Here is a 26,772-nt window from a genome sequence, read left to right as displayed (position 1 = left end):
ATCACATGCTGTTTGCATGTGCAGTCAGCTGTATCTCCAAACTGACATCTAGAATGTGCATAAAATACCATTGGTTTCATCTAGGTCAGTTGCCAGTAACCATTCCTCACATATTGGTAAAGACTTTTGCTTTGGCAAATTGTGGAAAATATTCTTCAGTGGTTGGTATGGGATAGTGAAACGTCTTCACTGCTTTATTGAGATTTTTTGCATTTATACATACTCTCAGTTTCCCAGGCTTTTTCACTGCCACTATACTACTAATCCAGTCTTTAGATCTTGTCACTGTCTTGATTACTTCCTTTTTTACCAGCTCTTCAATCTTGTCTTTCAGGTTGGACTTGAGGGTAGTTGAAAGTCTCCTCTGAATTGGTCTTGCATTCTCATCCACTCCCACATCGTATTCACCAAGAAGACACCTAAGATTTGTGTGAATATATTTTAGGATCTGTTCTGTAGTTATTAGCTTTGTGATCTGCAAAATATTGCAAATCTCTTCTGGTGTGTTAAGGGTTACTAGTCCAGGTTTTAGGTTTGTTTTAGCTGAGATCTTTAGCTGAACTCCAGATCTTCATTTGTCTCATTGCGTTGTGCTCTTCACTTTATTTATCTTCTTGGCATGGTTATTATTCATTGTCGAGTCTCAACTTCACTTTCAAGGGCTTATTTCTGAGTCACGTTACAGAAGTTTGTGGCTTTGCAAAAAGCACCAGCCTCTATCTGACACTTGGCATTCACTTGATGCTGTCCTTCTCCAGTGATCATTCTAATAGTCACAAGCCGTTTAGCACCCTGAGATCTCATATTGCAAACAGATTGGATGGTGCAAAGTGATTTCTCCGCCTCATCAACTTACATCTCTTCAAAAAGTATTTTTATAGGCTTGTTTTGCTACTTCCAGCTCAACAACTTCATGCAATGCAAACTGATTCAACTTCCTGCAATTGCAGCACCGATTTCCCCGCACTGGACATGATTCTTATCTTTTGTGTGATGACCTCTACAAATTTGAATCCTGATCTTGACATTGTTGGCTGTTCTCCAAACAATTTGTCCTCTTTCCCAATCTGATATTATCATCTAGCCTGGAGCGTCTGTCAACACAGTAAGGCCACAACTGTAATGTACTCCCAGTCATACAGCCCAGCGGATAACTGACACGTCAATGGTTTTCTTGAGAGTACTTCTCTCCGCCCTGCGCAATCATGCTCTCACAACAGAATCTCTTATGCCTAAGACCACACTATCTCTAATGAGATCATCTTCCAATTGCCTGATTTCACAGGATGTAGCTAGATGTATTAGAACATACTGAACAATAGTCTCTCTTTTCCCCAAACTCTGATGTCAGGAGGAGTGTATTAATACTGGGCATTTCATCATAATCCTTGAGATGGAAGGAACCCATTCTGTGGTAATCATGTGGGGAGGGGAGAGCAAATCCTGTGGAAGGAGAACTAAGCATTAATCCATGAAGGTGGGCTGGGACTGTTTAATTTGTGAGAATTGTAGCATTTGTGCAATTGGAGACAATGGGATTAGAGAAAATCTGAGACTTTGATAGGGACATTGGAGATCTCAGAAGGAAAGCTTTGGGCTTTTTGGGTTGATCATAGGCCTGCTGGCATTTTACCTCCTGGATCTGTCAAGTCCTCTCCTGATTGGAGCTGCTCATCAGGAGATCCAGCTGACTACAGGACGTCCAAAATTTACAAATGTCTGAATTATGAACACTCAGACTTACATGCACAATACAGGGGTGTAAATTTCCAGTGAAACCTGAAAGATCACCACTAATATCTCTGGAATCTCTTCAGCCATCCCCTTCAGCACTCTAGGGTATAGTTCATCTGGTTGAGTTATCCATCTTCAGCTTCTCCAGTACCTTCTCCTTAGTGATGGCCACTACACTCACCTCTGCTTCATAACTCTCTTGAAGTTCTGGTGTGTGCTGGTATCTCCCACCACGAGCACTAATGTGGAGTATCTATTCAGTTCCTCATTATTCCTTTGTTTCCCATTATCACTTCTCCAGCCTCATTTTCCAGTGGTTTAATGTCCACTTTTGCCTGTTGCTTATCTTTTAGATATCAAAAAGAAAAACTCTTGCAATCTTCTTTTATATTACTAGCTACCTTAATCTCTTTTTTCATCTTCTCCACCCTTATTGCTTTTTTTGTTATTCCCTGCTGGTTTTTAAAGGTTCCCAAATCCTCTGGCCTCCCACTAATTTTCACCATATTCTACGCTTTAATTTTGTTTTTATGCTGTCTCCCCTTGTCAGCTATGGTTGTCTCATACTCCCCCCAGTATGCTTTTCATTCCTTAGGATGAATTTCTGCTCTGCTTCCTGAATTACCCCCAGAATTACCTGCTGTCATTACTGCTCCACCATTATCCTTGCTAGGCTTCCCTTCCAGTCAACTTTGGCCAGCTCCTTTCTCATGTATTTGTAATTACCTTTACTCCATTGTAATATTGTTACACCTGATTCTACCTTCTCCCTCTCAAACTCCAGGATGAATTCTATCAGATTATGGTCACTGCCTCCTATGGGTTCCTTCACCTTAAGCTCCCTAATCAAGTCTGCCTTATTACACAATCAAATCTGGAACTGTCTGTCTGTAGTGGACTCCACCACAATTTACTCTAAAAAAAAGTACTGTAAGCATTCCATGAATTCCTTTATTTAAGATCTGCTAGCAACTTGAATTTCCCAGCCATCTTGCATGTTGGAGTCTCCTATGGTTATTGCAATAGTGACATTCTTACATGCATTTTCTATCTCCTGATGTATTTTCTTCTCCAATCCTGACTACTGCCAGGAGTCTGTACCCAATTCCCAAAAGGATACTTTTTCTTTTGCGGTTCCTCAACTCTACCCACACAAATTCTTCCAAATCTATTGATTTAAAATCATTAGCAAGAAGTGATATTGAGCTTATAAAAACTATATGGTGGTAAACATAACTTGTTTCACTATATTCATGAACTATTGTCCAAAGACCACCACCTATTTGTTATATCAGTAATTAGTGCGAATGTTCTAGCATAATTCATGTACAATATGCTATTAATTTGATGTCTTAATCTTCAATTAATGCCCTAGGGGCATTGCCACTAGCACTTTATATTTTAATTGACCCAATAAGCCGTTACTTACTTCCATCCCATGTAGGATAATGGGCAGCAGGACTCCACCACTGGCCCTTGTCTTTTGCAACCCTTTTTCAAACAGCTAGGGTAGTTGTCTGGTTTTGAAGGTCCCTCCTTAAATGGCCTCTTCATGCTTCTTTGATGGAACTTGCTTTATCTTCAAACTGGTGGTGACCATTGTACAAGCACTCTAGAAGAAGGTATTTCTGGCAGGTAAAATGTATGTCCTAATGATTTCAGTTGTCTCTCTATCACACTGTCTCACAGTATCCTGTCCTCATTAGCACTTCTCCATTGTTTTTGCATGTTATGCTCAGGATCCAATGTAAGTAGCACCTTTGCTCATTTGACACTCATTTGACACTTTGCTGTTCTTTACCATGTCGCACTGCCACATACTGTAGTTGGTACTCAAATGGACATGTGGAACACAGCTCCATGACCTGTGTTGATGGTGTTGGATGTTCACACCACGGAGAGCTGCTGAAAGGCTCATGCTGCTTTGCCAATTCTCATGTGGAGGTCAATCTCTGCCTCACCCTCTCTGGAGACATTCCTTCCTAGGAAGGGATTTAACATCCATTGCCTGATGCTGATAGTGATGGTGGAAGCATGGGGAGTTTGTTGTCATCCAGTTATTCCTGTCTTGGCGTTCTCACATATTTTCACCAATTTTGGTGTTTCTACTCTTCATGCAAGGTCCTGCCCTGGGCCATATGCAATTCTTTAGCCAGCAAGGCAGTGTCATCTGTAAAATCCAGGCCCATCAACTGATGGGGTTGCCATGGGATACAATGTCTACACTACCATTGCTATCTTCACAATGAAATCAATAACCAGCAGGACTGGAGGGAGTATACAACCTTATTGTACTCCTGCAAAAATGTTGAATGGTCGAAGGTGCCTAGGCTGGCCTTGATGCAACAACTGTAGACATGTATAACGGCAAGAAAATGATAATAGACTCCTCTGTGATGCCGTGGTGTCTCACAATGTATCAGAGTGACTGCTGATGGTTGCTAACAAAATCATCTTGAAATATTTTAAGTCAATAGTTTCGGATAGAATGGTTTATGATGTTCCTGAGCAGTAAGATCTGCTCACAGCATGAAATGCAGCCTGAAAATCTGCCTGCTTTTTGTGAAGGGTACTGCCTACTTGTTTCATTAATGGAACTTATACATTCCTAACTTGCATTGTTTTTGATATCAAACGGAGCTCCACCATTACATCAAACACTCCTTCAACATCTGTCTCATCTTTATCCAGTTGATTTCAAACATTTTCTGGACTCCATGCAACTATATTCTATTATTTGTTCAGCACATGGACGATGCATATTTTATTCTCCTTTGCTCTTGGCATTACTGCAATGTGAACAATTTCCCAGTAAAAACAATTTTGGGTGGTTCACATTACTCAAAATATTTGATTGAGAGAGTGTTTGGCACATTAGCAAAGTTGGTCATAAACAGTGTCTCCAGTGTCTGGCATGCTCCTCATTAGAGCATGATTTGTAATGGTTTTTAAGACAGTCACTATGACCTGCGACTCCAGTCTATTATGTGCAGAAGCTTTTGTCTGTGCCTAGTAGAGAAATCAGTACTGTTAACATTAACTATATTATAAACTGATTTTTATTTTTGGTAGGGCACTGGCATTTGCGATAAAAAGGTGGGGATCTCCAACGTTTTCTCTATGTTAGAGGTTTGATGTAAGTTTCATAAAGAAGACATACTTTTTCTTCTATACACAAAGTTTTTTTTTATGTTTAATTATATGGACATGCACATAAAAATAACAAAATAGACTTTCAATGCTATGTGTTTAGAAATAATGCCATTGCAATTAACTAAAACATAGCAACTTCACGTAAAAATGTTAATAGGCATCATGGGAACACTAAGCCAAAAATGGGTTTACCCCATGTGAGAGGCGCTTGCGAAGGTTATTGTTTCTGCAAAAATCACAAGGCTGAGTCATGGGGGGTGGGGGGGATTGTATGTTAAGCTAGATTTGCTTGCACAAACAGTTACAAATAGCTGCATCTTGCTTCTGCAAAAATCGCAAGGCGGAATCACGAGGGTGTAGACCAAGAAATAACAAACCGAAAAGGGAGGTGGTCGACTGGTAGAGATAGATGTATTGACACGACAGTTGCAATTGTCACGCACATAGGGAGTTAGTATGAACAAGATAACCAAATAAGACCCAGTGTTGCATCTACAAAAGTAATAAGACCCAGCCATCAAGGAGGTGGTGGTGTTGGGGTGGGGGGGGGGTTTGCACGCCAACAACAGGCCACAGACAGATGTGGTAAGCTGATTAGATGAGCAGCTGCACAGAGCAATACAACTATCAGAAATGAAGTAAACAGGGAGTACCGGGAGATTCAATTGAACTGTATAAATTGTAATGTAACCTCCTGATCAATGTGCTTACTTTGTGGTCACCCAGCTTGCAAGACCGTATGAATAAAGACTGCTTCAGAATTTGACTCGGACTAAAATTATTGAACAGTGAGCTTCGTTTCTCACAACTGGGGGCTCCTATCCGAGATCCTGTCATCACCGGCGGAGAAGGCACCGTCGATCGCTGGGAAGACGCATCCCATTCCCTTTTAGAACGGTCCTATGTTTTTCGACCGTGGGGAGCCCTCCCGGTAGACTGACCAGATTCTTCAGGGAATCATTCTGAACCAGGAAACAGTTAAGTGGTAATACTTGAACCGTAGGCACAGGGAGACATTGAGCCAGGCACTCTATGCACGGACCAAAGTAAGAAAATTGACTTTTAAGTATTGCCTTGGTGGCTGGGATTGAGTTCTAGTAGTTAATAATGGACTAACGAAGGAACTCAATATTGGCTGTGCCGAGGGTAAAGGAAAAGCCTCCGGGGAAAAAAGAAATGGACATGGAGGCGGGGTTCCTGACAACATATCTCCAGAAAGTCCTTTGGGAGGTATGTTCCCCTAGGTTTGATTGGGGTTAGAGTCCCCTGGGTTTGATAGGGGTTTGAGTTAGAATTTCCTGGGTGACTGGGAGTGTGATACCTGTCAAATTAAGGGACTGGTGGATTGACCACTATGGGAGGCAAGGGAAGCAAAAATGAGGCGCCTGGGATAAAGGGTAAAGAAGTCCCAGAAGACATCCCTCCAGAAAGTCCGTTGGGCAGGATAGACTCTTGGAGTCATAGAGATGTACAGCATGGAAATAGACCCTTCGGTCCAACCCGTCCATGCCAACTAGATATCCCAACCCAATCTAGTCCCACCTCTGTGGAATTGGAAAAATAATACTTGTACAAGGGAAAAAGATAGGAAAAAGATGATTAAATATTGTTGCTTTGTATGGACTACGGAATCCACTCTTCGTCCTGCTATCTTCTGGCCAAAGTGCGGGTCAGATGAAGACTGGGTTTGTAAATATTTCAATTTATATGTCAACGGACAACAGCCTTTCAGTCAGGAGGAATCAGATTATGCTTCGTGTCAGAAGGGCTAGTAGCTGAAGGGTTACTGAGGGTACACTTGGTAACTAAATCATGGCCAGACATCCAGAAAATATTCAAAAGATAGCGGGGTGGAGAGAGAAGCCTCTAGAGGAGTTGTTGTGGGAAGCTCAGAAAGTGTTTGTGAGATATGGTGTGTGTGTGTGAGACAGAGAGAAAGAGAGAGAGAGAGAAGAGCTGTACAGCTAATAGAAAGTTTAACCCTTTGTGATTCGGTTTGAATGCACATTTGTTTGTAGGTGATTGAATGTTTGTGCTTTGTTCCCTGGAGCTGGAGATCCGGGACTGTTTTGAATCTGATTTCTATTATGGAAATTTAACATGATTCCTTTGAAGGTTAAGGATTTTGCAGTGATTATGAAATAAAATGTTAACTCCTGTTCTTTTTAACAGGTCATGACTGTCTTACTATCAGTTTCTAACTAATCTCTTTTATCCTTACATAAAAGCGATTTCAGATCAGCTTAATACGGAGGAAAACAACAACATAACCTTTTTTTGTGTTTTAGACTCATTTGTTTCCACTTAATTTTAAGATTGATGTGTTCATTGGTGATTATAATGTGCCAGCCGTAGCTTTACTCAGAAAGTCCCCTCCCTCAATGACAGTTGAAGTTTCAGTTAAAAAAAATCCTATGGTTAATATCTGTGACCTTGGATTCGGCCATTATTCATGCTTTAGAAGTTCTTTTTTAAGGCAGCTCCTGTTATTTCATTGTAATTGAGGAATGACTGGTCAGGACTACCTAAGGAAACTAATTTTGAATTTAAATTAAAGGACTAAAACCGGGTAATTATAGTGAATTTCAATGTTGGGAACAGTATGCATTTTGCATTTTAAATATTAAATACTGAATAAATGAATTTATAATATATAAATATACTTACAAGTAAGATTCCAAAATGTATAGTTAAGGAACAGGCTTTAAAGTTAGACATGCATAAATTGATAAATTGGTTAAATGAGGTTAAAATGAAAATAAAGGCAAGGAAATCAACTACAGAAGGGAAGAGAATGATGCAATAAAAAGGATAAAGCAGAAGATTAGTTTTTAAAATGTTTTAGTCACTTGTTGCATTTCCACCCTGAATTACAGACAATGATTATTTTACTTAAATAATATATAATTAATAATTAATATTTATAATAAATCAATTGTATTAGCCTGAATCAATATTAATTGGCAGGATTCCTTCACACATTCTCAGTGACCTGTCAAATTGATTCATAGCTAATTTAAAACATGACAACATTAATTCATTGTTAATTAAAGAATGGAAAGCTACATTACTGGCCAGAGTGTGTGCAGGCAGTGACAGCAACAGCCTTATTGGTAGAAGAAAGTTGGAAACTTACTTTTGGGGGAACCTTAATAGTCAGCACCCCACACCGGTACAGACCATACTAAATCAGAAAGCAGGATGATGGCTCACAGACTCTAGGATCTTATAGAGCCATAGAGTCATAGAGATGTACAGCTTGGAAACAGACCCTTCGGTCCAACCTGTCCACACCGACCAGATATCCCAACCCAATCTAGTCCAACCTGCCAGCACCCGGCTCATATCCGTCCAAACCCTTTCTATTCATATACCCACCCAAATGACTCTTAAATGTTGCAATTGTACCAGCCTCCACCACTTCCACTGGCAGCTCATTCCATACACGTATCACCCTCTGCGTGAAAAAGTCGCCCAATAGATCTTTTTGATATCTTTCCCCTCTCACCCTAAACCTATGCCCTCTAGTTCTGGACTCCCCGACCCCAGGGAAAAGACTTTGTCTAACTATCCTATCCATGCCCCTCTTAATTTTGTAAACCTCTATAAGGTCACCCCTCAGACACCAACGCTCCAGGGAAAACAGCCCCAGCCTGTTCAGCCTCTCCCTATAGCTCAAATCCTCCAACCCTGGCAACATCCTTGTAAATCTTTTCTGAACCCATTCAAGTTTCACAACATCTTTCAGATAGGAAGGAGACCAGAATTGCAAGCAAAAGTGGCCTAACCGATCTCCTGTACAGCCGCAGCATGACCTCCCAACTCCTGTACTCAATACTCTGACCAATAAAGGAAAGCATACCAAATGCCTTCTTCGCTATCCTATCGACCTGCGACTCCACTTTCAAGGAGCTATGGATCTGCACTTCAAGGTCTCTTTGTTCAGCAACACTCCTTAGGACCTTACCATTAAGTGTATAAGTCCTGCTAAGATTTGCTTTCCCAAAATGCAGCACCTCGCATTTATCCGAATTAAACTCTATCTGCCACTTCTCAGCCCATCTGGTCCAGATCCTGTTGTAATCTGAGGTAACCCTCTTCACTGTCCACTACACTTCCAATTTTGGTGTCATCTGCAAACTTACTAACTGTACCTCTTATGCTTGCATCCAAATCATTTATGTAAATGAAAAACGTAGAGGACCCAGCACCGATCCTTGTGGCACTCCTTGGTCACAGACCTCCAGTCTGAAAAACAACCCTCCACCACCATCCTCTGTCTTCTACCTTTGAGCCAGTTCTGTATCTAAATGGATAGTTCTCCCTTTATTCCATGAAATCTAACCTTGCTAATCAGTCTCCCATGGGGAACCTTGTTGAATGCCTTACTGAAGTCCATATAGATCACATCTACTGCTCTGCCTCATCAATCTTCTTTGTTACTTCTTCAAAAAACTCAATCAAGTTTGTGAGACATGATTTCCCATGCACAAAGCCATGCTAACTATCCCCAATCAGTCCTTGCCTTTCCAAATACATGTACATCCTGTCCCTCAGGATTCCCTCCAACAAATTGCCCACCACTGAGGTCAGGCTCACTTGTCTATAGTTCCTGGCTTCTCTTTACCACCCTTCTTAAACAGTGGCACCACGTTTGCCAAACTCCAGTCTTCCGGCACCTCACCTGTGACTATCGATGATACAAATATCTCAGCAAGAGGCCCAGCAATCACTTCTCTAGCTTCCCACAGAGTTCTCGGGTACACATGATCAGGTCCTCGGGATTTATCCACCTTTAACCGTTTCAAGACATCCAGCACTTCCTCCCCTTTAATATGGACATTTTGCAAGATGTCACCATCTACTTCCCTACAGTCTATATCTTCCATATTCTTTTCCACAGTAAATACTGATGCAAAATATTCACTTAGTACCTCCCCCATTTTCTGTGGCTCCACACAAAGGCCGCCTTGCTGATCTTTGAGGGGCCCTATTCTCTCCCTAGTTACCCTTTTGTCCTTAATATATTTGTAAAAACCCCTTGGATTCACCTTAATTCTATTTGCCAAAGCTATCTCTTATTTCCCCTTTTTGCCCTCCTGATTTCCCTCTTAAGTATACACCCACTTCCTTTATACTCTTCTAGGGATTCACTTGATCTGTCCTGTCTATACCTGACATATGCTTCCTTCTTTTTCTTAACCAAACCCTCAATTTCTTTAGTCATCCAGCATTCCTTATACCTACCAGCCTTCCCTTTCACCCTGACAGGAATATACTTTCTCTGGATTCTTGTTATCTCATTTCTGAAGGCTTTCCATTTTCCAGCCATCACTTTACCTGCGAACATCTGCCTCCAATCAGCTTTTGAAAGTTCTTGCCTAATACTGTCAAAATTGGCCTATCTCCAATTTAGAACTTCAACTTTTAGATCTGGTCTATCCTTTTCCATCACAATTTTAAAACAAATAGAATTATGGTCGCTGACCCCAAAGTGCTCCCCCACTGACCCTCAGTCACCTGCCCTGCCTTATTTCCCAAGACTAGGTCAAGTTTTGCACTTTCTCCAGTAGGTACATCCACATACTGAATCAGAAAATTTTCTTGTACGCACTTAAGAAATTCCTCTCCATCTAAACCTTTAACAATATGGCAGTCCCAGTCAATGTTTGGAAAGTTAAAATCCCCAACCATAACCACCCTATTATTCTTACAGATAGCTGAGATCTCCTTACAAGTTTGTTTCTCAAGTTCCCTCCGACTATTGGGGGGTCTATTATACAATCTCAATCAGGTGATCATCCCTTTCTTATTTCTCAGTTCCATCCAAATAACTTCCCTGGATGTATTTCTGGGAATCCTCCCTCAGCACAGCTGTAACGCTATCCCTTATCAAAAATGCCACTCCCCCTCCTCTCTTGCCTCCCTTTCTATCCTTACTGTAGCATTTGTATCCTGGAACATTAAGCTGCCAGTCCTGCCCATCCCTGAGCCACGTTTCTGTAATTGCTATGATAGCTCCGTCCCATGTTCCGAACCATGCCCTGAGTTCATCTGCCTTCCCTGTTAGGCCCCTCGCATTGAAATAAATGCAGTTTAATTTATTAGTCCTACCTTGTCCCTGCCTGCCCTGACTGTTTGATTCACTTCAGTTCTCAGCTGTACCCGTCTCAGATTGATCTCTTTCCTCACTATCTCCCTGGGTCCCCCCCCTCCCCACTTTACTAGTTTAAATCCTCCCAAGCAGTTCTAGCAAATTTCCCTGCCAGTATATTAATCCCCTTCCAATTTAGGTGCAATCTGTCCTTCTTGTACAGGTCACTTCTACCCCAAAAGAGATTCCAATGATCCACAAATGTGAATCCTTCTCCCATACACCAGCTCCTCAGCCATGCATTCATCTGCTCTTTCCTCCTATTCCTGCCCTCACTAGCTCGTGGCACTGGCAGTAATCCAGATATTACTCCTTTTTAAATTTCTGCCTAACTCACTGTAATCTCCCTTCAGAATCTCAACCTTTTCCCTTCCTATATCATTGGTTCCAATGTGGACAATGACCTCTTGCTGGCCCCTCTCCCCCGTGAGAACATTCTGCACCCTCTCTGAGACGTCCTTGATCCTGGCACCAGGGAAACAACACACCATTCTGCTTTTTCTCTGCTGGCCACAGAAACGTCTGTCTGTACCTCTGACTACAGAATCCCTAACACAATTGATCTCTGGGAAGCCAACGTACTCCTCGTTGCATTAGAACCAGTCTCAATATCAGAAACTTGGCTGTTTGTGCTACGTTCCCCTGAGAATCCATCAACCCCCACATTTTCCAAAACAGCATACCTGTTTGAAATGAGTGTATCCACAAAAGACTCCTGCCCTAGGTGCCTACCTCTCTTACCCTTCCTGGAGTTAACCCATCTATGTGACTTGAAATATGAGGCAACTTTAATAGAAAAGGATGACCTTGTGTTAGTCACAGACAGTTGCTTAAATCCAGCTTCATTCCTGTGGCGTGAAGAGGGGGAGGCTCCTGGTAATCCAGAACACGACTGCCTTGATATTATTGAATATCAGACTAAAGTACAGATGGACTTAAGGGACATCCCGCTGCATGCGGGAGCTCAGTTGTTTATCGGCGGGTCCTCCCGGATGATTGAGGGCAAAAGGCACAATGGATATGCTGTAGCAGACGGGATAGAGGGAAGCGTTATCGAGGCTGAAAGACTGCCTAACGGCTGGTCAGCCCAAACTTGTGAACTCTATGCCCAAGAAAGAGCTCTCAGAGCCTTAGAAGACAAGGAAGGAATGGTGTACATAGACACCAAATATGTGTTTGGAGTGGTACACACATCAAGAAAAATTTGGCAAGAAAGAGGACTAATAAGTAGTCGAGGAAAAGAACTGGCACATGAGGAATTGATAGAACGAGTACTAGACTCCCTGTTACTCCTGAGGGAAATAGCGATAGTTCATATAAATGGACATCCAAAGGGGAATGATCCGTAAGTAAGAGGAAATAGACTGGTCGATGAGGTAGCTAAAGAAGCAGGGAATCCACAAGGAGCCGCAATATAGTCCCTAATACCTGTAATTCCGGATCCTCAGGGTACCCCATTGTTTACTGCAAAGGAGGAAAAGGAACTAAAACATTTCGGGGCCGCAAAGACAGTGGTTGTGCACTAGATGTTACCCAATGAGAGGGAGATGTTCAATAAAATGATGATGCGAGAGATTATGGCTGACCTACATCAGGGGAGTCACTGGGGAGTGCAAGCAATGTGTGATTTAGTCTTAAGGAAGTATGGATGCAAAGGGATATATACGATAGCCAAACAGATATGTGAGGGATGTATAACATGCAGGAAGGTAAACAAGAAGGTGCTAAGGAAACAAGTCCCAGGAGGGAGAGAACCTGGGCTAAGACCATTCCAGAGCATCCAGGTAGATTATACTGAATAAGCCAGAGTGGGAAGACGAAGATATATGTTGATAATAGTTGATCATTTATCTGGATGGGTGGAGGCGTATCCTCTGGCCACTGCCACTTCAAGTGACGCATCCAAGATAATACTTGAACACATAGTTCCCAGATACAGGATAGTGGAGTGTATAGATTCAGATCAGGGAACTCACTTTACTTCCAGGGTACTCCAGGGAACGATAAAGGGGTTAAGGATCTCCTGGAAGTTCCACCCCTTGGCACCCACCCTCATCAAGAAAGGTTGAGAGAATGAACCAGACACTCAAGAGGCAGTTATCTAAATTAATAATAGAAACCAGACTCCCTTGGACTAAGTCTTTACCTATAGCCCTCTTGCGAGTGCAGTTGGCCCCAAGGAAAGATTTGGGGCTGTCCTCTTATGAGATATTGTTTGACCTGCCCTAATTGGGAACAAAAGGGGAACTGCCAATCTCAGAAACTAGAGATTTGCTCTTAAAGAATTATATATTGGGCTTGTCCTCCTCTTCGTCTTTCCTCAGGAAACAGGGTTTATTGGCACAGACTCCATCCCTTGAATTCACCATTCATCCCATCTGACCGGGAGATTGGGTCCTAATTACGTCATGGACAGAAACTAAATTGCAACCGGATTGGGAGGGGACCGTACCAGGCTCGTTTGACTACCGAAACGGCGATAAGAACGGCGGAGAAAGGCTGGACTCATTATACCAGGATTAAGGGACTAGTGGAATCCCCAGTTGAGAAAGAATCCTGGACAGCCGAATCAATGCAAGAACCACTGAAACTCAGGCTAAAAAGACTTTAAGTGACTGATTATACCGTGGCGACGTGAGCACTGGATGGTTTTTTAATAGATTACATGTAAAGTCTCTCGGTGCTTCAATACTATTGTAGAATGCTGGGAATTCTTAGGATTATAATATTAGCTCTCTTAGTATTGGGATTTTGTCAAACATCGTCTTCATACTTAGGGCAACTGTCTGTGTGGAGTTTGCACATTTTCCCCGTGTCTGCATGGGTTTCCTCCGGGTGCTCGGTTTCCTCCCACAGTCTAAAGATGTGCAGGTTAGGTGAATTGGCCATGCTAAATTGCCTGTAGTGTTAGGTGAAGGGGTAAATGTAGGGGAATGGGTCTGGGTGGGTTGCTCTTCAGAGGGTCGGTGTGGACTTGTTGGGCCGAAGGGCCTGTTTCCACACTGTAAGTAATCTAATTTTTATTAACGGTCTCTGAGTCTGATAATCCACAATAGATGCCGATGCATGCAGTTTAGTAAATTGTGGGGATGTAGATAATCCGAGACGGTACAGCAGCTCAGAGATACATCTTACGTCCTACAGGGATGGCCTTGGGGATGTATAATGGTCTCGTCACAGTACACCGGGCCCCCTTCCAATCAGCTCTCGATTGTCCCGATAAAAAATGTAACCCAAAATACTTAACGATAAAGAAAACCACATGGCATGAAGCGATTCTAGGGGGGAGCACCTATCAGGTACAATTAAATGAAACATTTGGGATAGAAATGAAAACAAACAGGAATGATTTCCCAGGCTGTTGTTTCCAAATTAGTGTAGAAAAGGGAAAACGGGCTGAACAACTGGATAATAAGATGCAACCTTTCACCCCTCCCGATGACCCTAAGTTGGAAAAATTATAGAGGTGAAGGACTTGAAACAGACCATCAGAATAGACACTGGATACGGGGATGCAAATGCCTGGATTGAATGGGTAAAGTATACTGTAAAAAGTCTGAATAAAAGCAATTGTTATGCATGTGCCTCCAGTAGGCCAGTGGCCCAGGTCGTCCCCTTTCTGCTCGGGTGGAAGCGAGGAAGGGCATGAAATGTATGATAGCCCTGTATCAGGATGAGACTACATGGGGTAATAAAGATTGTATGCCCCTTCTATTAATGTTTCCTCCTTTAAAGAAGGAAGGTTTAAAGACACCCCCTCCACGTTTTCTGCCGTGGGCGGAAATCACACATGGTGTGTAAACAGGCGAGGAACAAATCGGTCCAGATATTTGGGGGAACTGAAATCATGTACCGAAATTGAGTACGTGATGGAAAAGGGAGGGAACTACTCAGCACTGTGGATCTGTGGTGGTACTGTGGAGGCAAAATATTGAGACCCACACTACCTCCGGATTGGAGAGGGATATGTGCAATTGTACAATTGGCAATCCCATTCACCTTGGCATTTTGAAGAGGAGAAGATAGCAACAAAAAGGGGGAGGAGGAAAAGATCATTATTAGACTCCTCTTTTGATGATAGAATTTATCTCGACTCTATAGGAGTTCCTAGAGGGGTACCGGATGAGTACAAGGCTCGCAACCAGATTGCAGCAGCTTTGAATCGGCTCCATTCTGGTGGGTAACGGTCAACAAGAATGTGAACTGGATAAACTACATTTTCTATAATCAGCAAAGATTCATCAATTACACTAGGGATGCAGTCAAAGGCATAGCAGAACAGCTTGATGAAACCAGTAGAATGGCCTGGGAAAATAGAATGGCCTTAGATATGATCTTAGCTGAAAAAGGGGTTTATGCGTGATGTTAGGAGGGAACTGTTGTACTTTTATTTCAAATAATACAGCACCTCATGCCTTGCGAGGATTGACCACCTTGGCGGAAGAACTGGCTGAGAATTCAGGGGTGGACACATCACTCACGAGATGGCTGGAATCATGGTTTGGAAATGGAAGGGAGTGGTAGTCACCATCCTCACCTCGCTGATAGTGGTAGCAGGGGTACTGGTAGCAATTGGCTGTTGTATCATATCTTGTGTACGGGGACTAACACAATGGATGATTGAGACAGCCTTGACAAAACAGATGCCCCTAAAAGGTAATCAGGCAGAGGAACTCTATCTCTTGAACAATGAGGGGATGGGTGACCTTGAGGCCAAGATGGATGAAGTCTCGGGGATGATGCTTGCAAATTTGGGGGCAACATATGAGAGAAATGCAGAAAACAACAATTATTTTTAAAAAAAGAAGGGGGGATTGTGAGAGGCGCTTGCGAAAGTTGTTGTTTCTGCAAAAATCACAAGGCTGAGTCATGGGGTGGGGGTTGTATGTTAAGCTAGATTTGCTTGCACAAACAATTACAAGTAGCTGCATCTTGCTTCTGCAAAAATCACAAGGCGGAATCACGAGGGTGTAGACCAAGAAATAACAAACCAAAAAGGGAGATGGTTGACTGGTAGAGACAGATGTATTGATATGACAGTTGCAATTGTCATGCACATAGGGAGTTAGTATGAACAAGATAACCAAATAAGACCCAGTGTTGCGTCAGCAAAAGTAATAAGACCCAGCCATTAAATGGGGGTGGGGGGAGGGGGTTGCACGCCAACAACAGGCCACAGACAGATGTGGTAAGCCAATTAGATGAGCAGCTGCACAGAGCAATACAACTATCAGAAATGAAGTAAAAGGGGAGTACCGAGAGACTCAAATGAACTGTATAAATTGTAATGTAACCTCCTGATCGGTGTGCCTACTTTGTGGTCACCCAGCTTGCAAAACCGTATGAATAAAGACTGCTTCAGAATTTGAATCGGGCTGAAATTATTGAACAGCTTCATTCCTTCATTTCTCACACCCCACTAGGCCATAGTGACCTGGACACAAGGAATGATCCGAAGAAAGTGAGGATGGCAGATGCTGGAGATCAGAGTCAAAAGGTGTGCCCCAGGAAAAGCACAGCAGGTCAGGCAGCAGCCGAGGAGCAGGAGAGTCGACATTTCGAGTATAAGCTCGATGAAGCTCTATTCCTAATGAAGAGCTTATGCTCGAAGTGTTGACACTGCTGCTCCTCAGATGCTGCTTGACCAGCTGTGCTATTCCAGCACCACACTTTTTGACAAGAAATGATCCCTCTGCTGAAACAGGTAGTCTGAAGGTCCCATTAGACTCTGAGTATATTGCAACTTGTAGTGCAGTTGATAGCATTGTTAAGCCTCACTGGGGTAGGATGCTGGAAATCAAGCCCCGCTATTACTGGAGTCATCACAAACATAAAGATTTTATCAAAGTATGCAAAATTCCCCAATTAATCTATCTGTTAAGATCTGGTTTAAAAGAAAGCAGAGGCCAGGTTTCTGTAACAAGAATGTGTAACAACGTTCTTAACAAGAATGGCTATTTACAACAATTAAATAGATTTGAGCTTCGGATAAATAACTATGAACTGTCGACATATATCTTTATTGGTTTAAAATCTAGTCTTGTTATAAAGTCATCCTAAACACACACAAACACACTCAAACATGCACACACACTTTAAACGCACATACCGAAAGGTTGGTGTTATGGGTGGAAGGATAAACTGGGAAGGCAGTTCAATAGTGACTGCCCACAGAGTTTATCAGGGTGATAATTTTGGCTTTTCAGGACTTGCTGCTCCTCAATCTCTCTTCTCCAGGTAACTCCGAATTGCTTTCAAGAGGTTTGGTATGGCAGGTTCACAACTTATAAAATCTCTGTCTTTTTGGTTAGCAAAAACAGTTTACAGCAATTTGTGAGGAAAAATAAATTGGTTTTCTCGAGATTTAGGGGTTTTATTTTCACTGCTGAGCCTCACACACCATCTCTTTTTATGATCTGGAAGTTTCTAGCTATCCCATTCATCGCCCCAAGATGTTCTGCTTCCTGGGGCAATCACATAGTAGGAGGAAGTGAGGACTGCAAATGCTGGAGATCAGAGTCGAGAGTATGGTGCACCACATTCTCAATGGCAATCACATAGTGTCAGTTGCTTAGTTCGCTGATGGGTAGGAAAATGAATTGTGAAGTGAACATAAGGAGTCTATAAAGGGATATAAATAGTTTAAGAGAGGGGGCAAAGATCTGAGAAGTACAATTCAATGAAGTATGAAAATGTCCATTTTGGCATAAAAAATAAAAATGTAGCATATTATCTAAGTGGTGAGAGGTTGCAGAGCTCTGAGGCATAAAGAGATCAGGGTGTCCAAGAGTGTAAAACACAGAAGGTGCAGCTTCAGCAAGTAATCAGGAAAATTAATAGAATGTTATGTGCTAATGTGAGATGAATTGAATGCAAAAGTAGGGAGATTATACTTCAGTCAAACAATGCATTGGTGAGACCAAACTGGAGTATTGTGTACAGTAGTGGTCACTGTACTTACAAAAGCATGTTAATGCATTGGGTGAAGTTCAGAGGAGGTGTATCATAGAATAATAGAATCCCTACAGTGCAGATAGAGGTCATTCAGCCCATCGCCTCTACTCTGACCCTCGGGAGAGCATCCCATCCTAACCTCATAACCTTGCTTTTTCCATGGCTAATCCACATAACGACCATATCCCTGGGCACTATGGGGCAATTTAGCATGACCAATCCACCTTTGGACTGTGGGAGGAAACCTGAGCACCCAGAGCAAACTCAGAGCAAACCCATGCAGACATGGAGAAAACATGCAAACTTCACACAGTCACCCAAGGATGGAATCGAACCTGGGTCCCTAACGCTGGGTTGGTTGTGATAGCAGCCCATGTGAAGACAAGGCCTGATGGGTATGGATCAAGGACATGGAAGAAAGTGCTCAGGCCCTCAAATTGTTGAACCAATATTGAGTCCTGAAGACGTCATTACACACCCACTGACTCCCACAGTTTCCTGGACTATACATCCTCACAGCCTGCTTCCTGTAAAGACTTCATTCCATTCTCCCAATTTCAGCGTCTCCATCACATCAGTTCAATGATGCCACCTTCTTCCTCAACTGAGGATTCCCCACTGTCATTGTTGACAGGGCCCTCAACCCCCTCAGACCCATGTCCAGCACATCTACCATCACATCTTCTCTTCTCTTCCACAACAGCGATAGTGTCCCCCCAGTCCTTACTTATCATCCCCTGAACATCCACATTCAAGGTATCATTATCCACCATCTCTTCCATTTCCAGTGGGATGTCACCATCTCTCCTCCCCTCCGCTGTCAGGCTTCTGCAGGTACTGTGCCCTCTGGGACACCATGGTCCACTCCTCCAATCCCAACACCTCTCCACACCCCCATAACACCTTCCTCTGCAATTGTAGAATGTGTAACTCCTGCCCATTTACTTCTTCCCTCTTCACTATCCAAGGCCCCAGAGACACGTTCTAGGTGAAGCATCAACTTATCTGCACTTCACCCAATCCAGTCTACTGTATTCACTGCTCAAAATGTGGTCTTGTCCATACTGGGGAGAACAAAATGCAGATTGGGTGAACATTTTGTAGAACACCTATTTACTGCCAAAATGATCTCAGGCTTCCAGTTGCCTGCCACTTCAACATACCACTGTGCTCTGCAGCAACATCTCTGTCTCGGGCTTGGTGCAATGTTCCAGTGAAGCTCAGTGCAAAGTGGAAGAACAGCATCTCCTTTTCCTCTTGGGGGTCCTGAAGCCTGCAGGAGTCAATATTGATTTCAATCATTTGAGGGCCTGAACACCTTCTTCCATGTCCTCACCCTAACCCCCCACACACCAGGTCTTATCATCACATGGGCTGCTACCACAATCAACCCATTGCCAGCTAATAACAGTCCCCATTAGCAGCTATTCATTTTCCCAGGCTGACCTTTACCCATTCCTTTGTATGTTCAGTTGTTGTTTTCTCTCTCTCTCTAAGCTCCATCACCGCCTATTGTTTACTCCTGTCCCTTCCCCCAAACCCATCTTCAGCATATACAATAGAACCTCGATTATCCAAACATCAATTATCCTAATTTCGGATTATCCAAACAACATCTCAAGGTCCCATAAAAACAACATTAGGCGACTCAACATTCAGTTATCAGTTAAATGGCATTATGGTGTGTATTGCTGGATAAACCAGAAATATTCGGATAACCGGCATTCATAAATTACCGCTTGTTTCTGGTTATCCGAACGATCAATAATCCAAACAAAATACTCCCCACCTGTCTCTTTCGGATAATCGAGTTTCTATTGTAAACCAACCTTGTCCTAGCTACAGGAGAAAGTGAGGTCTGCAGATGCTGGAGATCAGAGCTGAAAATGTGTTGCTGGAAAAGTGCAGCAGGTCAGGCAGCATCCAGGGAACAGGAGAATCGACGTTTTGGGCATAAGCCCTTCTTCAGGAATCATTCCTGAAGAAGGGCTTATGCCCGAAACGTCGATTCTCCTGTTCCCTGGATGCTGCCTGACCTGTTGCGCTTTTCCAGCAACACATTGTCCTAGCTACAATCAACTAATTTCTTTCCATGGATGCTGCCAGACCTGCTGAGTTTCTCCTGAAGTTACTGTTTTTGTTTCTTGCTGTGTGTAAATTGGCTGCTGTGTTTTCTCCATTACAATTGGTGACTACACTTCAAAAGTACTTAATTAGTTCTAAAGTACTTTGAGCTGTTTGCTATTTAATTGAAGAATGCAATGTAGAAATGTGAATTCTTATTTTCAAGCACTGGGTGCCTATTGCATTACCCCACATAAGTTGCTAGTGAAACAGAGATGAATTTTGAGCTGTTACAATTCTAGCAGCACCTGATAGGAAAGCTTTGGGAAGATGATCAGCAATAGAAGGAACACTGGCTGTCAGCAGCTCATAGCATTATTGTGGAAGCAGGATGGAGCATTCTTGCTGTTCCTGGCTCTGCAATAGTTAATTTAAAACATTTAAAAGACCAAACCTATCTGGCCTCTAGTGATCTGCTCCAGTGTCTGCATAGTTTTTGACCAATTTCGGAACGGGGTTCTAAATGCAGGTATTAGGCCCCTTTGTGGTTTAGTCAATTTACCATACATCTGTTTTCAGCTAACACCACAGCTATAGGTTCAACGGGAGGAGATGGCTTTAACCTCAGTGTCATGTCTTCAAAGTATGAAGTACTTATATTTATACAGTGCTTTTTAACTCAGGATGTCCCAAAGCATTTTACAACCAATAACACTTTGAAGTCAGTCATTGTTGTAATGTGAAGAATGCGTAGCAATTTATACAGAATAAATAAACAGGATGTAATGATGATATGATAATCTGTTTCTCAGTGATATTGACTGAAAGGTAAGTATTGGCCAAGGCACCAAGAAAAAGTCCCTTAACCTTCAAAGCATTGCCACTGGATCTGTTACACCCTGCGCTTGGCAAAAAAAAAATCATGGGTCTTCATACCTCTCCTGTTTCTAATATGCCTTTACCATCTGGTTAACCCACCCCCTCAATCATGCTTTTTATTTCCTTCCCCTTTCAAAATTCACCCATCAATTTTGTTTTAATTTTTGCTTGGTCATAGCATCCAAGAATTTCAATTATCCACAGTTTTTATTCATCCATTATTGTTGAAACATAAGAGTTGCTTTTGTGGTTGAGCATTTATTAATACAAGTGAATCTAAGAAGCTACTTAGATTGAAAATTCAAAGAATTTGGAATATTTTACTTGAAACAAAATTTACTTTCAATATTTGAGAGTAAGGTTCTTACACCAGGAGAAGCATTAAGCATTAAGATAAACATTTAAAAGGCATTTGGATGGGTACATGAATAGGAAGAGTTTAGAGGATATGGGCCAAATACTGGCAAATGGGACTAGATCAGTTTAGGATATCTGATCAGCATGGGTAGGTTAGACGAAGGTTTCTGTGCTGTATAACGCTCTGACTCTATGAGTTGAGTGTATTTACAGGAAAGTGAATTTTTTTCTAAGCTTTCATGGCAACAAACAAGTCAATAACATCATCAAAATGAATGTTTCTTGCCAATTCACTCACAACACTTAAATTGTCAAATTAGATAATCTTTCTTGGGTCATGTTGCTCCTCAGATGATTTTTAATCAGGTTCAGCTTACAACAAGACCTCTCGGTTGACACAATGGTTATGAGTGGCATATTTCTTGAATATTTCTTGAAAATCTTACACAGGTTTATTTAGCAATGTACAGATAATTACATATTCTCCTCTGAACATGAGTCTGCTGGACTGCACAAGGCAGCTGATCATGTGGTTTCATCATAGTCCTTGGCTTATCGGCATACCAGCTCTTACAGCAATAAGGTTGCGTCCCCTTTATTTTCAAATTACATGCACAAAGAGTAAGAATACATAAAGTAGGGAATTGTAAAACTATTTTCACAGAAAGACAAACTGAAAAAAAATTGGCATTCAGGGATCTATATATAATATTGGCATTTTGCCCCTTGGTCCTCACCTTCTACCCTACCAACCTCCACATACAAACTGAAAAAAAATTGGCATTCAGGGATCTATATGTAATATTGGCATTTTGCCCCTTGGTCCTCACCTTCTACCCTACCAACCTCCACATACAACGTATCATCCTCTACCACTTCCGCCACCTCCGAACGGACCCCACCACCAGAGATATATTTCCCTCCCCACTCCTATCAGCGTTCCGAAAAGACCATTCCCTCTGCCTTTCCCTGCCACCACAGGAAGTGCAAAACCTCCACCCACACCACTCCCCTCACCTCCGCCCAAGGCCCAAGGGATCCTTCCTATCAGAAATTCACCTGCACCTCCCCAATGTCATCTACTGCATCCATTTGCACCCGGTGTGGTTCCTCTACACTGGGGAGATGGGACGCCTTCTTGTGGATCATTTCAGAGAACATCTTGGGACACCTGCACCCACCACCCCCACTGCCCTGTGGCTGAACACTTCAACTCCTCCTCCCACTCCAGCAAGGACATGCAGGTCGTGGCCTCCTCCACTGCCAAACCGTTACCACCCGGTGCCTGGAGGAGGAACGCCTCATATTCCGCCTTGGGGCGCTGCAACCACACGGGATAAATGCGGATTTCAACAGCTTCCTCATTTCTCCTCCCCCCACATTATCCCAGTCCCAAGCCTCCAACACAGCACCGCGCCCCCAGACCTGTACAGCACTGCTCCGTCTGACCTATCACCTTCTCCCTCACCTTCATCCATCTATTCCTTCCCCAGCTACCTTCCCCCAGCACTACCCGCCCTCCCATTTATCTCTCAGCCCTGACCCATATGCTTCATTCCTGATGAAGGGCTTATGCCTGAAATGTCGATTCTCCTGCTCCTCAGATGCTGCCTAGCTAGCTGTGCTTTTCCAACACCACACTCTCGACACAGGCAATAGCTTGGCAAGAAACATAATCAGAAATTGCTGGAAAAACTCAGCAGGTCTGGCAGCATCTGTAGAGGGAAAGCAGAGATAATGTAAAGTGAACATAAACTCTGTGTTCTCCCCACAGATGCAGCCAGACCTGCTGATTTTTCCAGCACATTTGGATGTTGTTTCTGATTTCCAGCATCAACTGTTATTTGGCTTTTTTTTTGTTTAATAGTTTGGCCCGATTGTCCTAACTTGCCTTTCAAACACGGTCTCTGCTGGTGACAGTAAGCACAGATCCAGAGGTGTGGGCATTTTAGCACTAGATTTGTAGCAGACATTGAAATCACATCCTTTCATTTTTAAAGGAAGTTGTTTGAATCCAGATGGCACACTTGTCAGCGGTTTATACCATATAATTTCCAATGGTTTGTGATTAGTTTCCACAGTGACTTGTTTATGAATAGTTACATATGGAATCTTGTCATACTGAATACGAAAACAAGTGTTTCACTCTTCAGGTTGGAATAATTGAATCACGCCTAAGATAGATTTTTGGACCCAAATGGAATTTGATTGCTATCTTGTACAATGATTGCCCCTAGTGCTTTTTGAGATGATCAACCTCCAGGAATGCCTGCTTCCTTGGTTGTCTTACTATACAATGCAAGTTTCTGCTGACAATGCTTTCTTGAGTGTTTCACACACATGTGATGGTCCTCTTGCTGGAGATAAGGTGTATTCTCTTAATGGCAAGGTTTTGTCAGAAAGGTTTGTCTGTATCGTGCCAGAGTGTTGAAAAGTCCAAGAGATCCCTGCAGCTCGTCTTTATGGTCATGTGACTTATTTTCAATTTTGTCTGGGTCGGGATAAATCCCATAACTTGAATTGATGGAGCCAAAAAAGTGGTCTGACCTGGCAACTTCTTGCTGTTGAAAACTAACACCTAAAAATAATCTGCTGTCATTAGTCAATATAGATTTTAGTTGTGCTTTTCTTTGGCTGTTTTATGTAATAATACAGACACTTCCAGGAATATTTTCTCTAATTCTGTCCATATGCTGCTGGAACAGATCTTTACTGGCAGATATTGAATCAAATTAATTGAATTGGAATAAGTTTATTGTCACGTACTCAAGTGAGTACAGTGAAAAGTGTCCAAGGCGCCACTTACTATGCCATCTTAGATACAAGGTACAGATTCTTCACTGCAAACTCTTAGGAAAATAAAATTAGAAAAATAAAGAAATAAAAAGTCCAGCATTACAGATTGTAGGAATAAATTAGAAAATAGAAATATACAAAGTTCAGAAGAACAGTCCTTCCAACTCCAATCCACACCGGGTGTTGGCTCACTGGGCTTCATCTCAAGGCCCTCGAGAATGGGAGCCCGCTCTGGAATCATTCCATGGCTGGAAGTCCACACCAAGGCTACACCAGGCCAAAAGATTACTGCAAGTTGCTAAAAGACCATCAACTAAGGCCGAGATTCCACCATATGCTGCAGAGGGACTGCCATGTTAGGCAACTGAGACACCTCCATGCTGGGCCAACGAACAACCATAGCAGGTCAAGAGACCACCATGCTGGGCCGAGAGACTGAGATGAATTGAAAAGTAGGCTCTGGATGCTACTATCTTCCAAATGGTTTCAGAAACTAGTGATCTCCTGAGTTTCTTTTGCTGAGAGAACTTGGAGAAGAACTTAGCTGGTTAGCAAGCTTCTAGTGTTCAGAGTGAAAGAGAAGTATACTTGCAAGGCAGTGATGTCTAGGAGTCAGTCTTTAACTGTGCACTTTACAGCATACTAGTGTTAAAACAAAGCTAGTAAATCTGAGTATCTAAGCCCATTGGCAACTATGAGTAATTCAGTTCATGAGCACACCTTCGACTAGCTAATACAGATGAAAGTTGAACTGACTTTCTATGTATTCTTGAAAGGGAAGAACACAAACCATCACTCTAGTGTAGACTGCAGTCTTTTCTCCCATCATACTCCAGTCTAAGATAAGTCCCGGATAACTACAGTTCAGGTTGATGTACATATTTTGCTTTTATGTCCATTTATTTCAATTTTCTTGACATCTTGTCAGGTGTGACATTCCAGGATCTCTCTTTGTCCGGGCAGCAATTGAGTTTGCATCCACAGTCATTATATAAAGGGCGAAAAAGAATTAAGCATGCAAAACAACCAACACACTCACACATACACATTCATTTCTCTAACCTGGGTGAATTATATCTTTTTGGTCTTAATTGGGAGTTCTAGACAGGGAATCAGCAAATCATTTTCAATTTCCTAGCAATGTGGATGATTTTCAAGTGCTACAGTTGAAAGAACAACCTGTAATGTTATAGTCTGGCATTATGAATCTTAAACTTTTTCACAAAAACTGATGGGTTATGGTCAGCATAAACTGATCATTCTGTATCCATTTCAGACTTGTATCTCAAAGTGTTTGAGTACCAAAAATGTCTATTTCTTTCTTGAATGTGCGGTTCTATTTCTGATACTTGATTGGTTTACTGCTAGTGTACCTGTGTGGTCTCCGTGTTCATCTTCCTGAAGGTGGTCAGCCTAAGCCCGATGTCACTCGCTTGGTTAAAGTTGGGAGCTGCAAGCATAGGCTTGCTTTTTTAAATGGCCTCAGTTTCTCAAAAGCTCTCTGGCTTTCAGTCCATGCCACTTTTTTGCCTATAGCAGTCTGTCAGTGGCATGGCTGGTAACTGTGCACCTACATCTACCTTTGCAGACTTTCATTCTTGATCCATTACATGTCCTAGACATGTTATTTGAGCCTTTACGAACTTGCTGTTTGTGAGATTGAGCACAGGTCAGCTGACTGTATTTTCTAATAGAGGACAGAATAGTGGTTCTGTGTGCATTTCCCAGTTGTCACTGTTACTCATACAAATAGATCAGCTTGCCAGATTATTGTTCATCAGTTTATGAAAGGTCTTTGAAGCATATTGGCATCCAAAGACCTTTGCTGTATCATGCCCAGACTACCCATAATTGTGGACATGATTTTTGAGCTCTCATCCAGCAGCTTTAATATTTCCATATGGTTCCTTGAGAAGCACTCCCTAGTGGATCATTGCTTACATCTCATTTACAGGTTTGTGAGGGGATCTCCATTTCCTTATCTGCCCCGTATTTTCAAATGTAGCAGTATTCAAGGGCTGCCTCTGCCTCAGCCTTAGCTTTAACATGAGCAGTCTGAGCTAATGTTTTCAAAGGGGAGGGGATGGTCTCAGATACCAAGGAAATTCTATCTATTACCTCTTTGAGGTCTCTCTAGACTCCACAAAACAAGGTTTCAGATAACCAAACCATTGAATCTTCTTTTTGCAGTACAACTATAGCTTCCATTGGTTGGCCTTATTTAGCCATGTGTAGCGAGACCAAGGTAAGGGAAATTAGTTTGTTCTGTTGCTGTTTGCCCTCTCTGATGGCAATAGGCTTCTCAGAGACCATCAGTGATATTATCACCTTTGATCCTTCAGCTCATTACCAAGGAGCAGTATGACTCTCATGGTTACTGGCCCCGACACAAGACCATGTTCCAGATGCACCTCTTCAAATGAAATGGGTACATTCTTTCCCACAATCCCTTTCACCAGCAACTTGGCATTTACAGCACTCTCTGATGGGAAGGTCATGTACAGAGAATTAGATCAACATGAAATTTAAAATTCGAGAGGTCGTCCAGAGCTTTAAGAAAACATTGTTCGTAATTCTAATAGACGTAGGATTGAGGTTTAGAAGAGCAGAATGCTATAAGATATGTAAGAATAAGAACTTGTAGACAGCTCGCAAAATGTTGCCACACTCTGGCGCCATCT

Source organism: Chiloscyllium plagiosum, unplaced genomic scaffold (genome assembly GCF_037043375.1).
Source record: "Chiloscyllium plagiosum isolate Xiang-an unplaced genomic scaffold, Cpla_swu_hap1 HiC_scaffold_3, whole genome shotgun sequence".
Classification (NCBI taxonomy): domain Eukaryota; kingdom Metazoa; phylum Chordata; class Chondrichthyes; order Orectolobiformes; family Hemiscylliidae; genus Chiloscyllium; species Chiloscyllium plagiosum.
Note: the sequence above shows the minus strand (reverse complement) of the source record.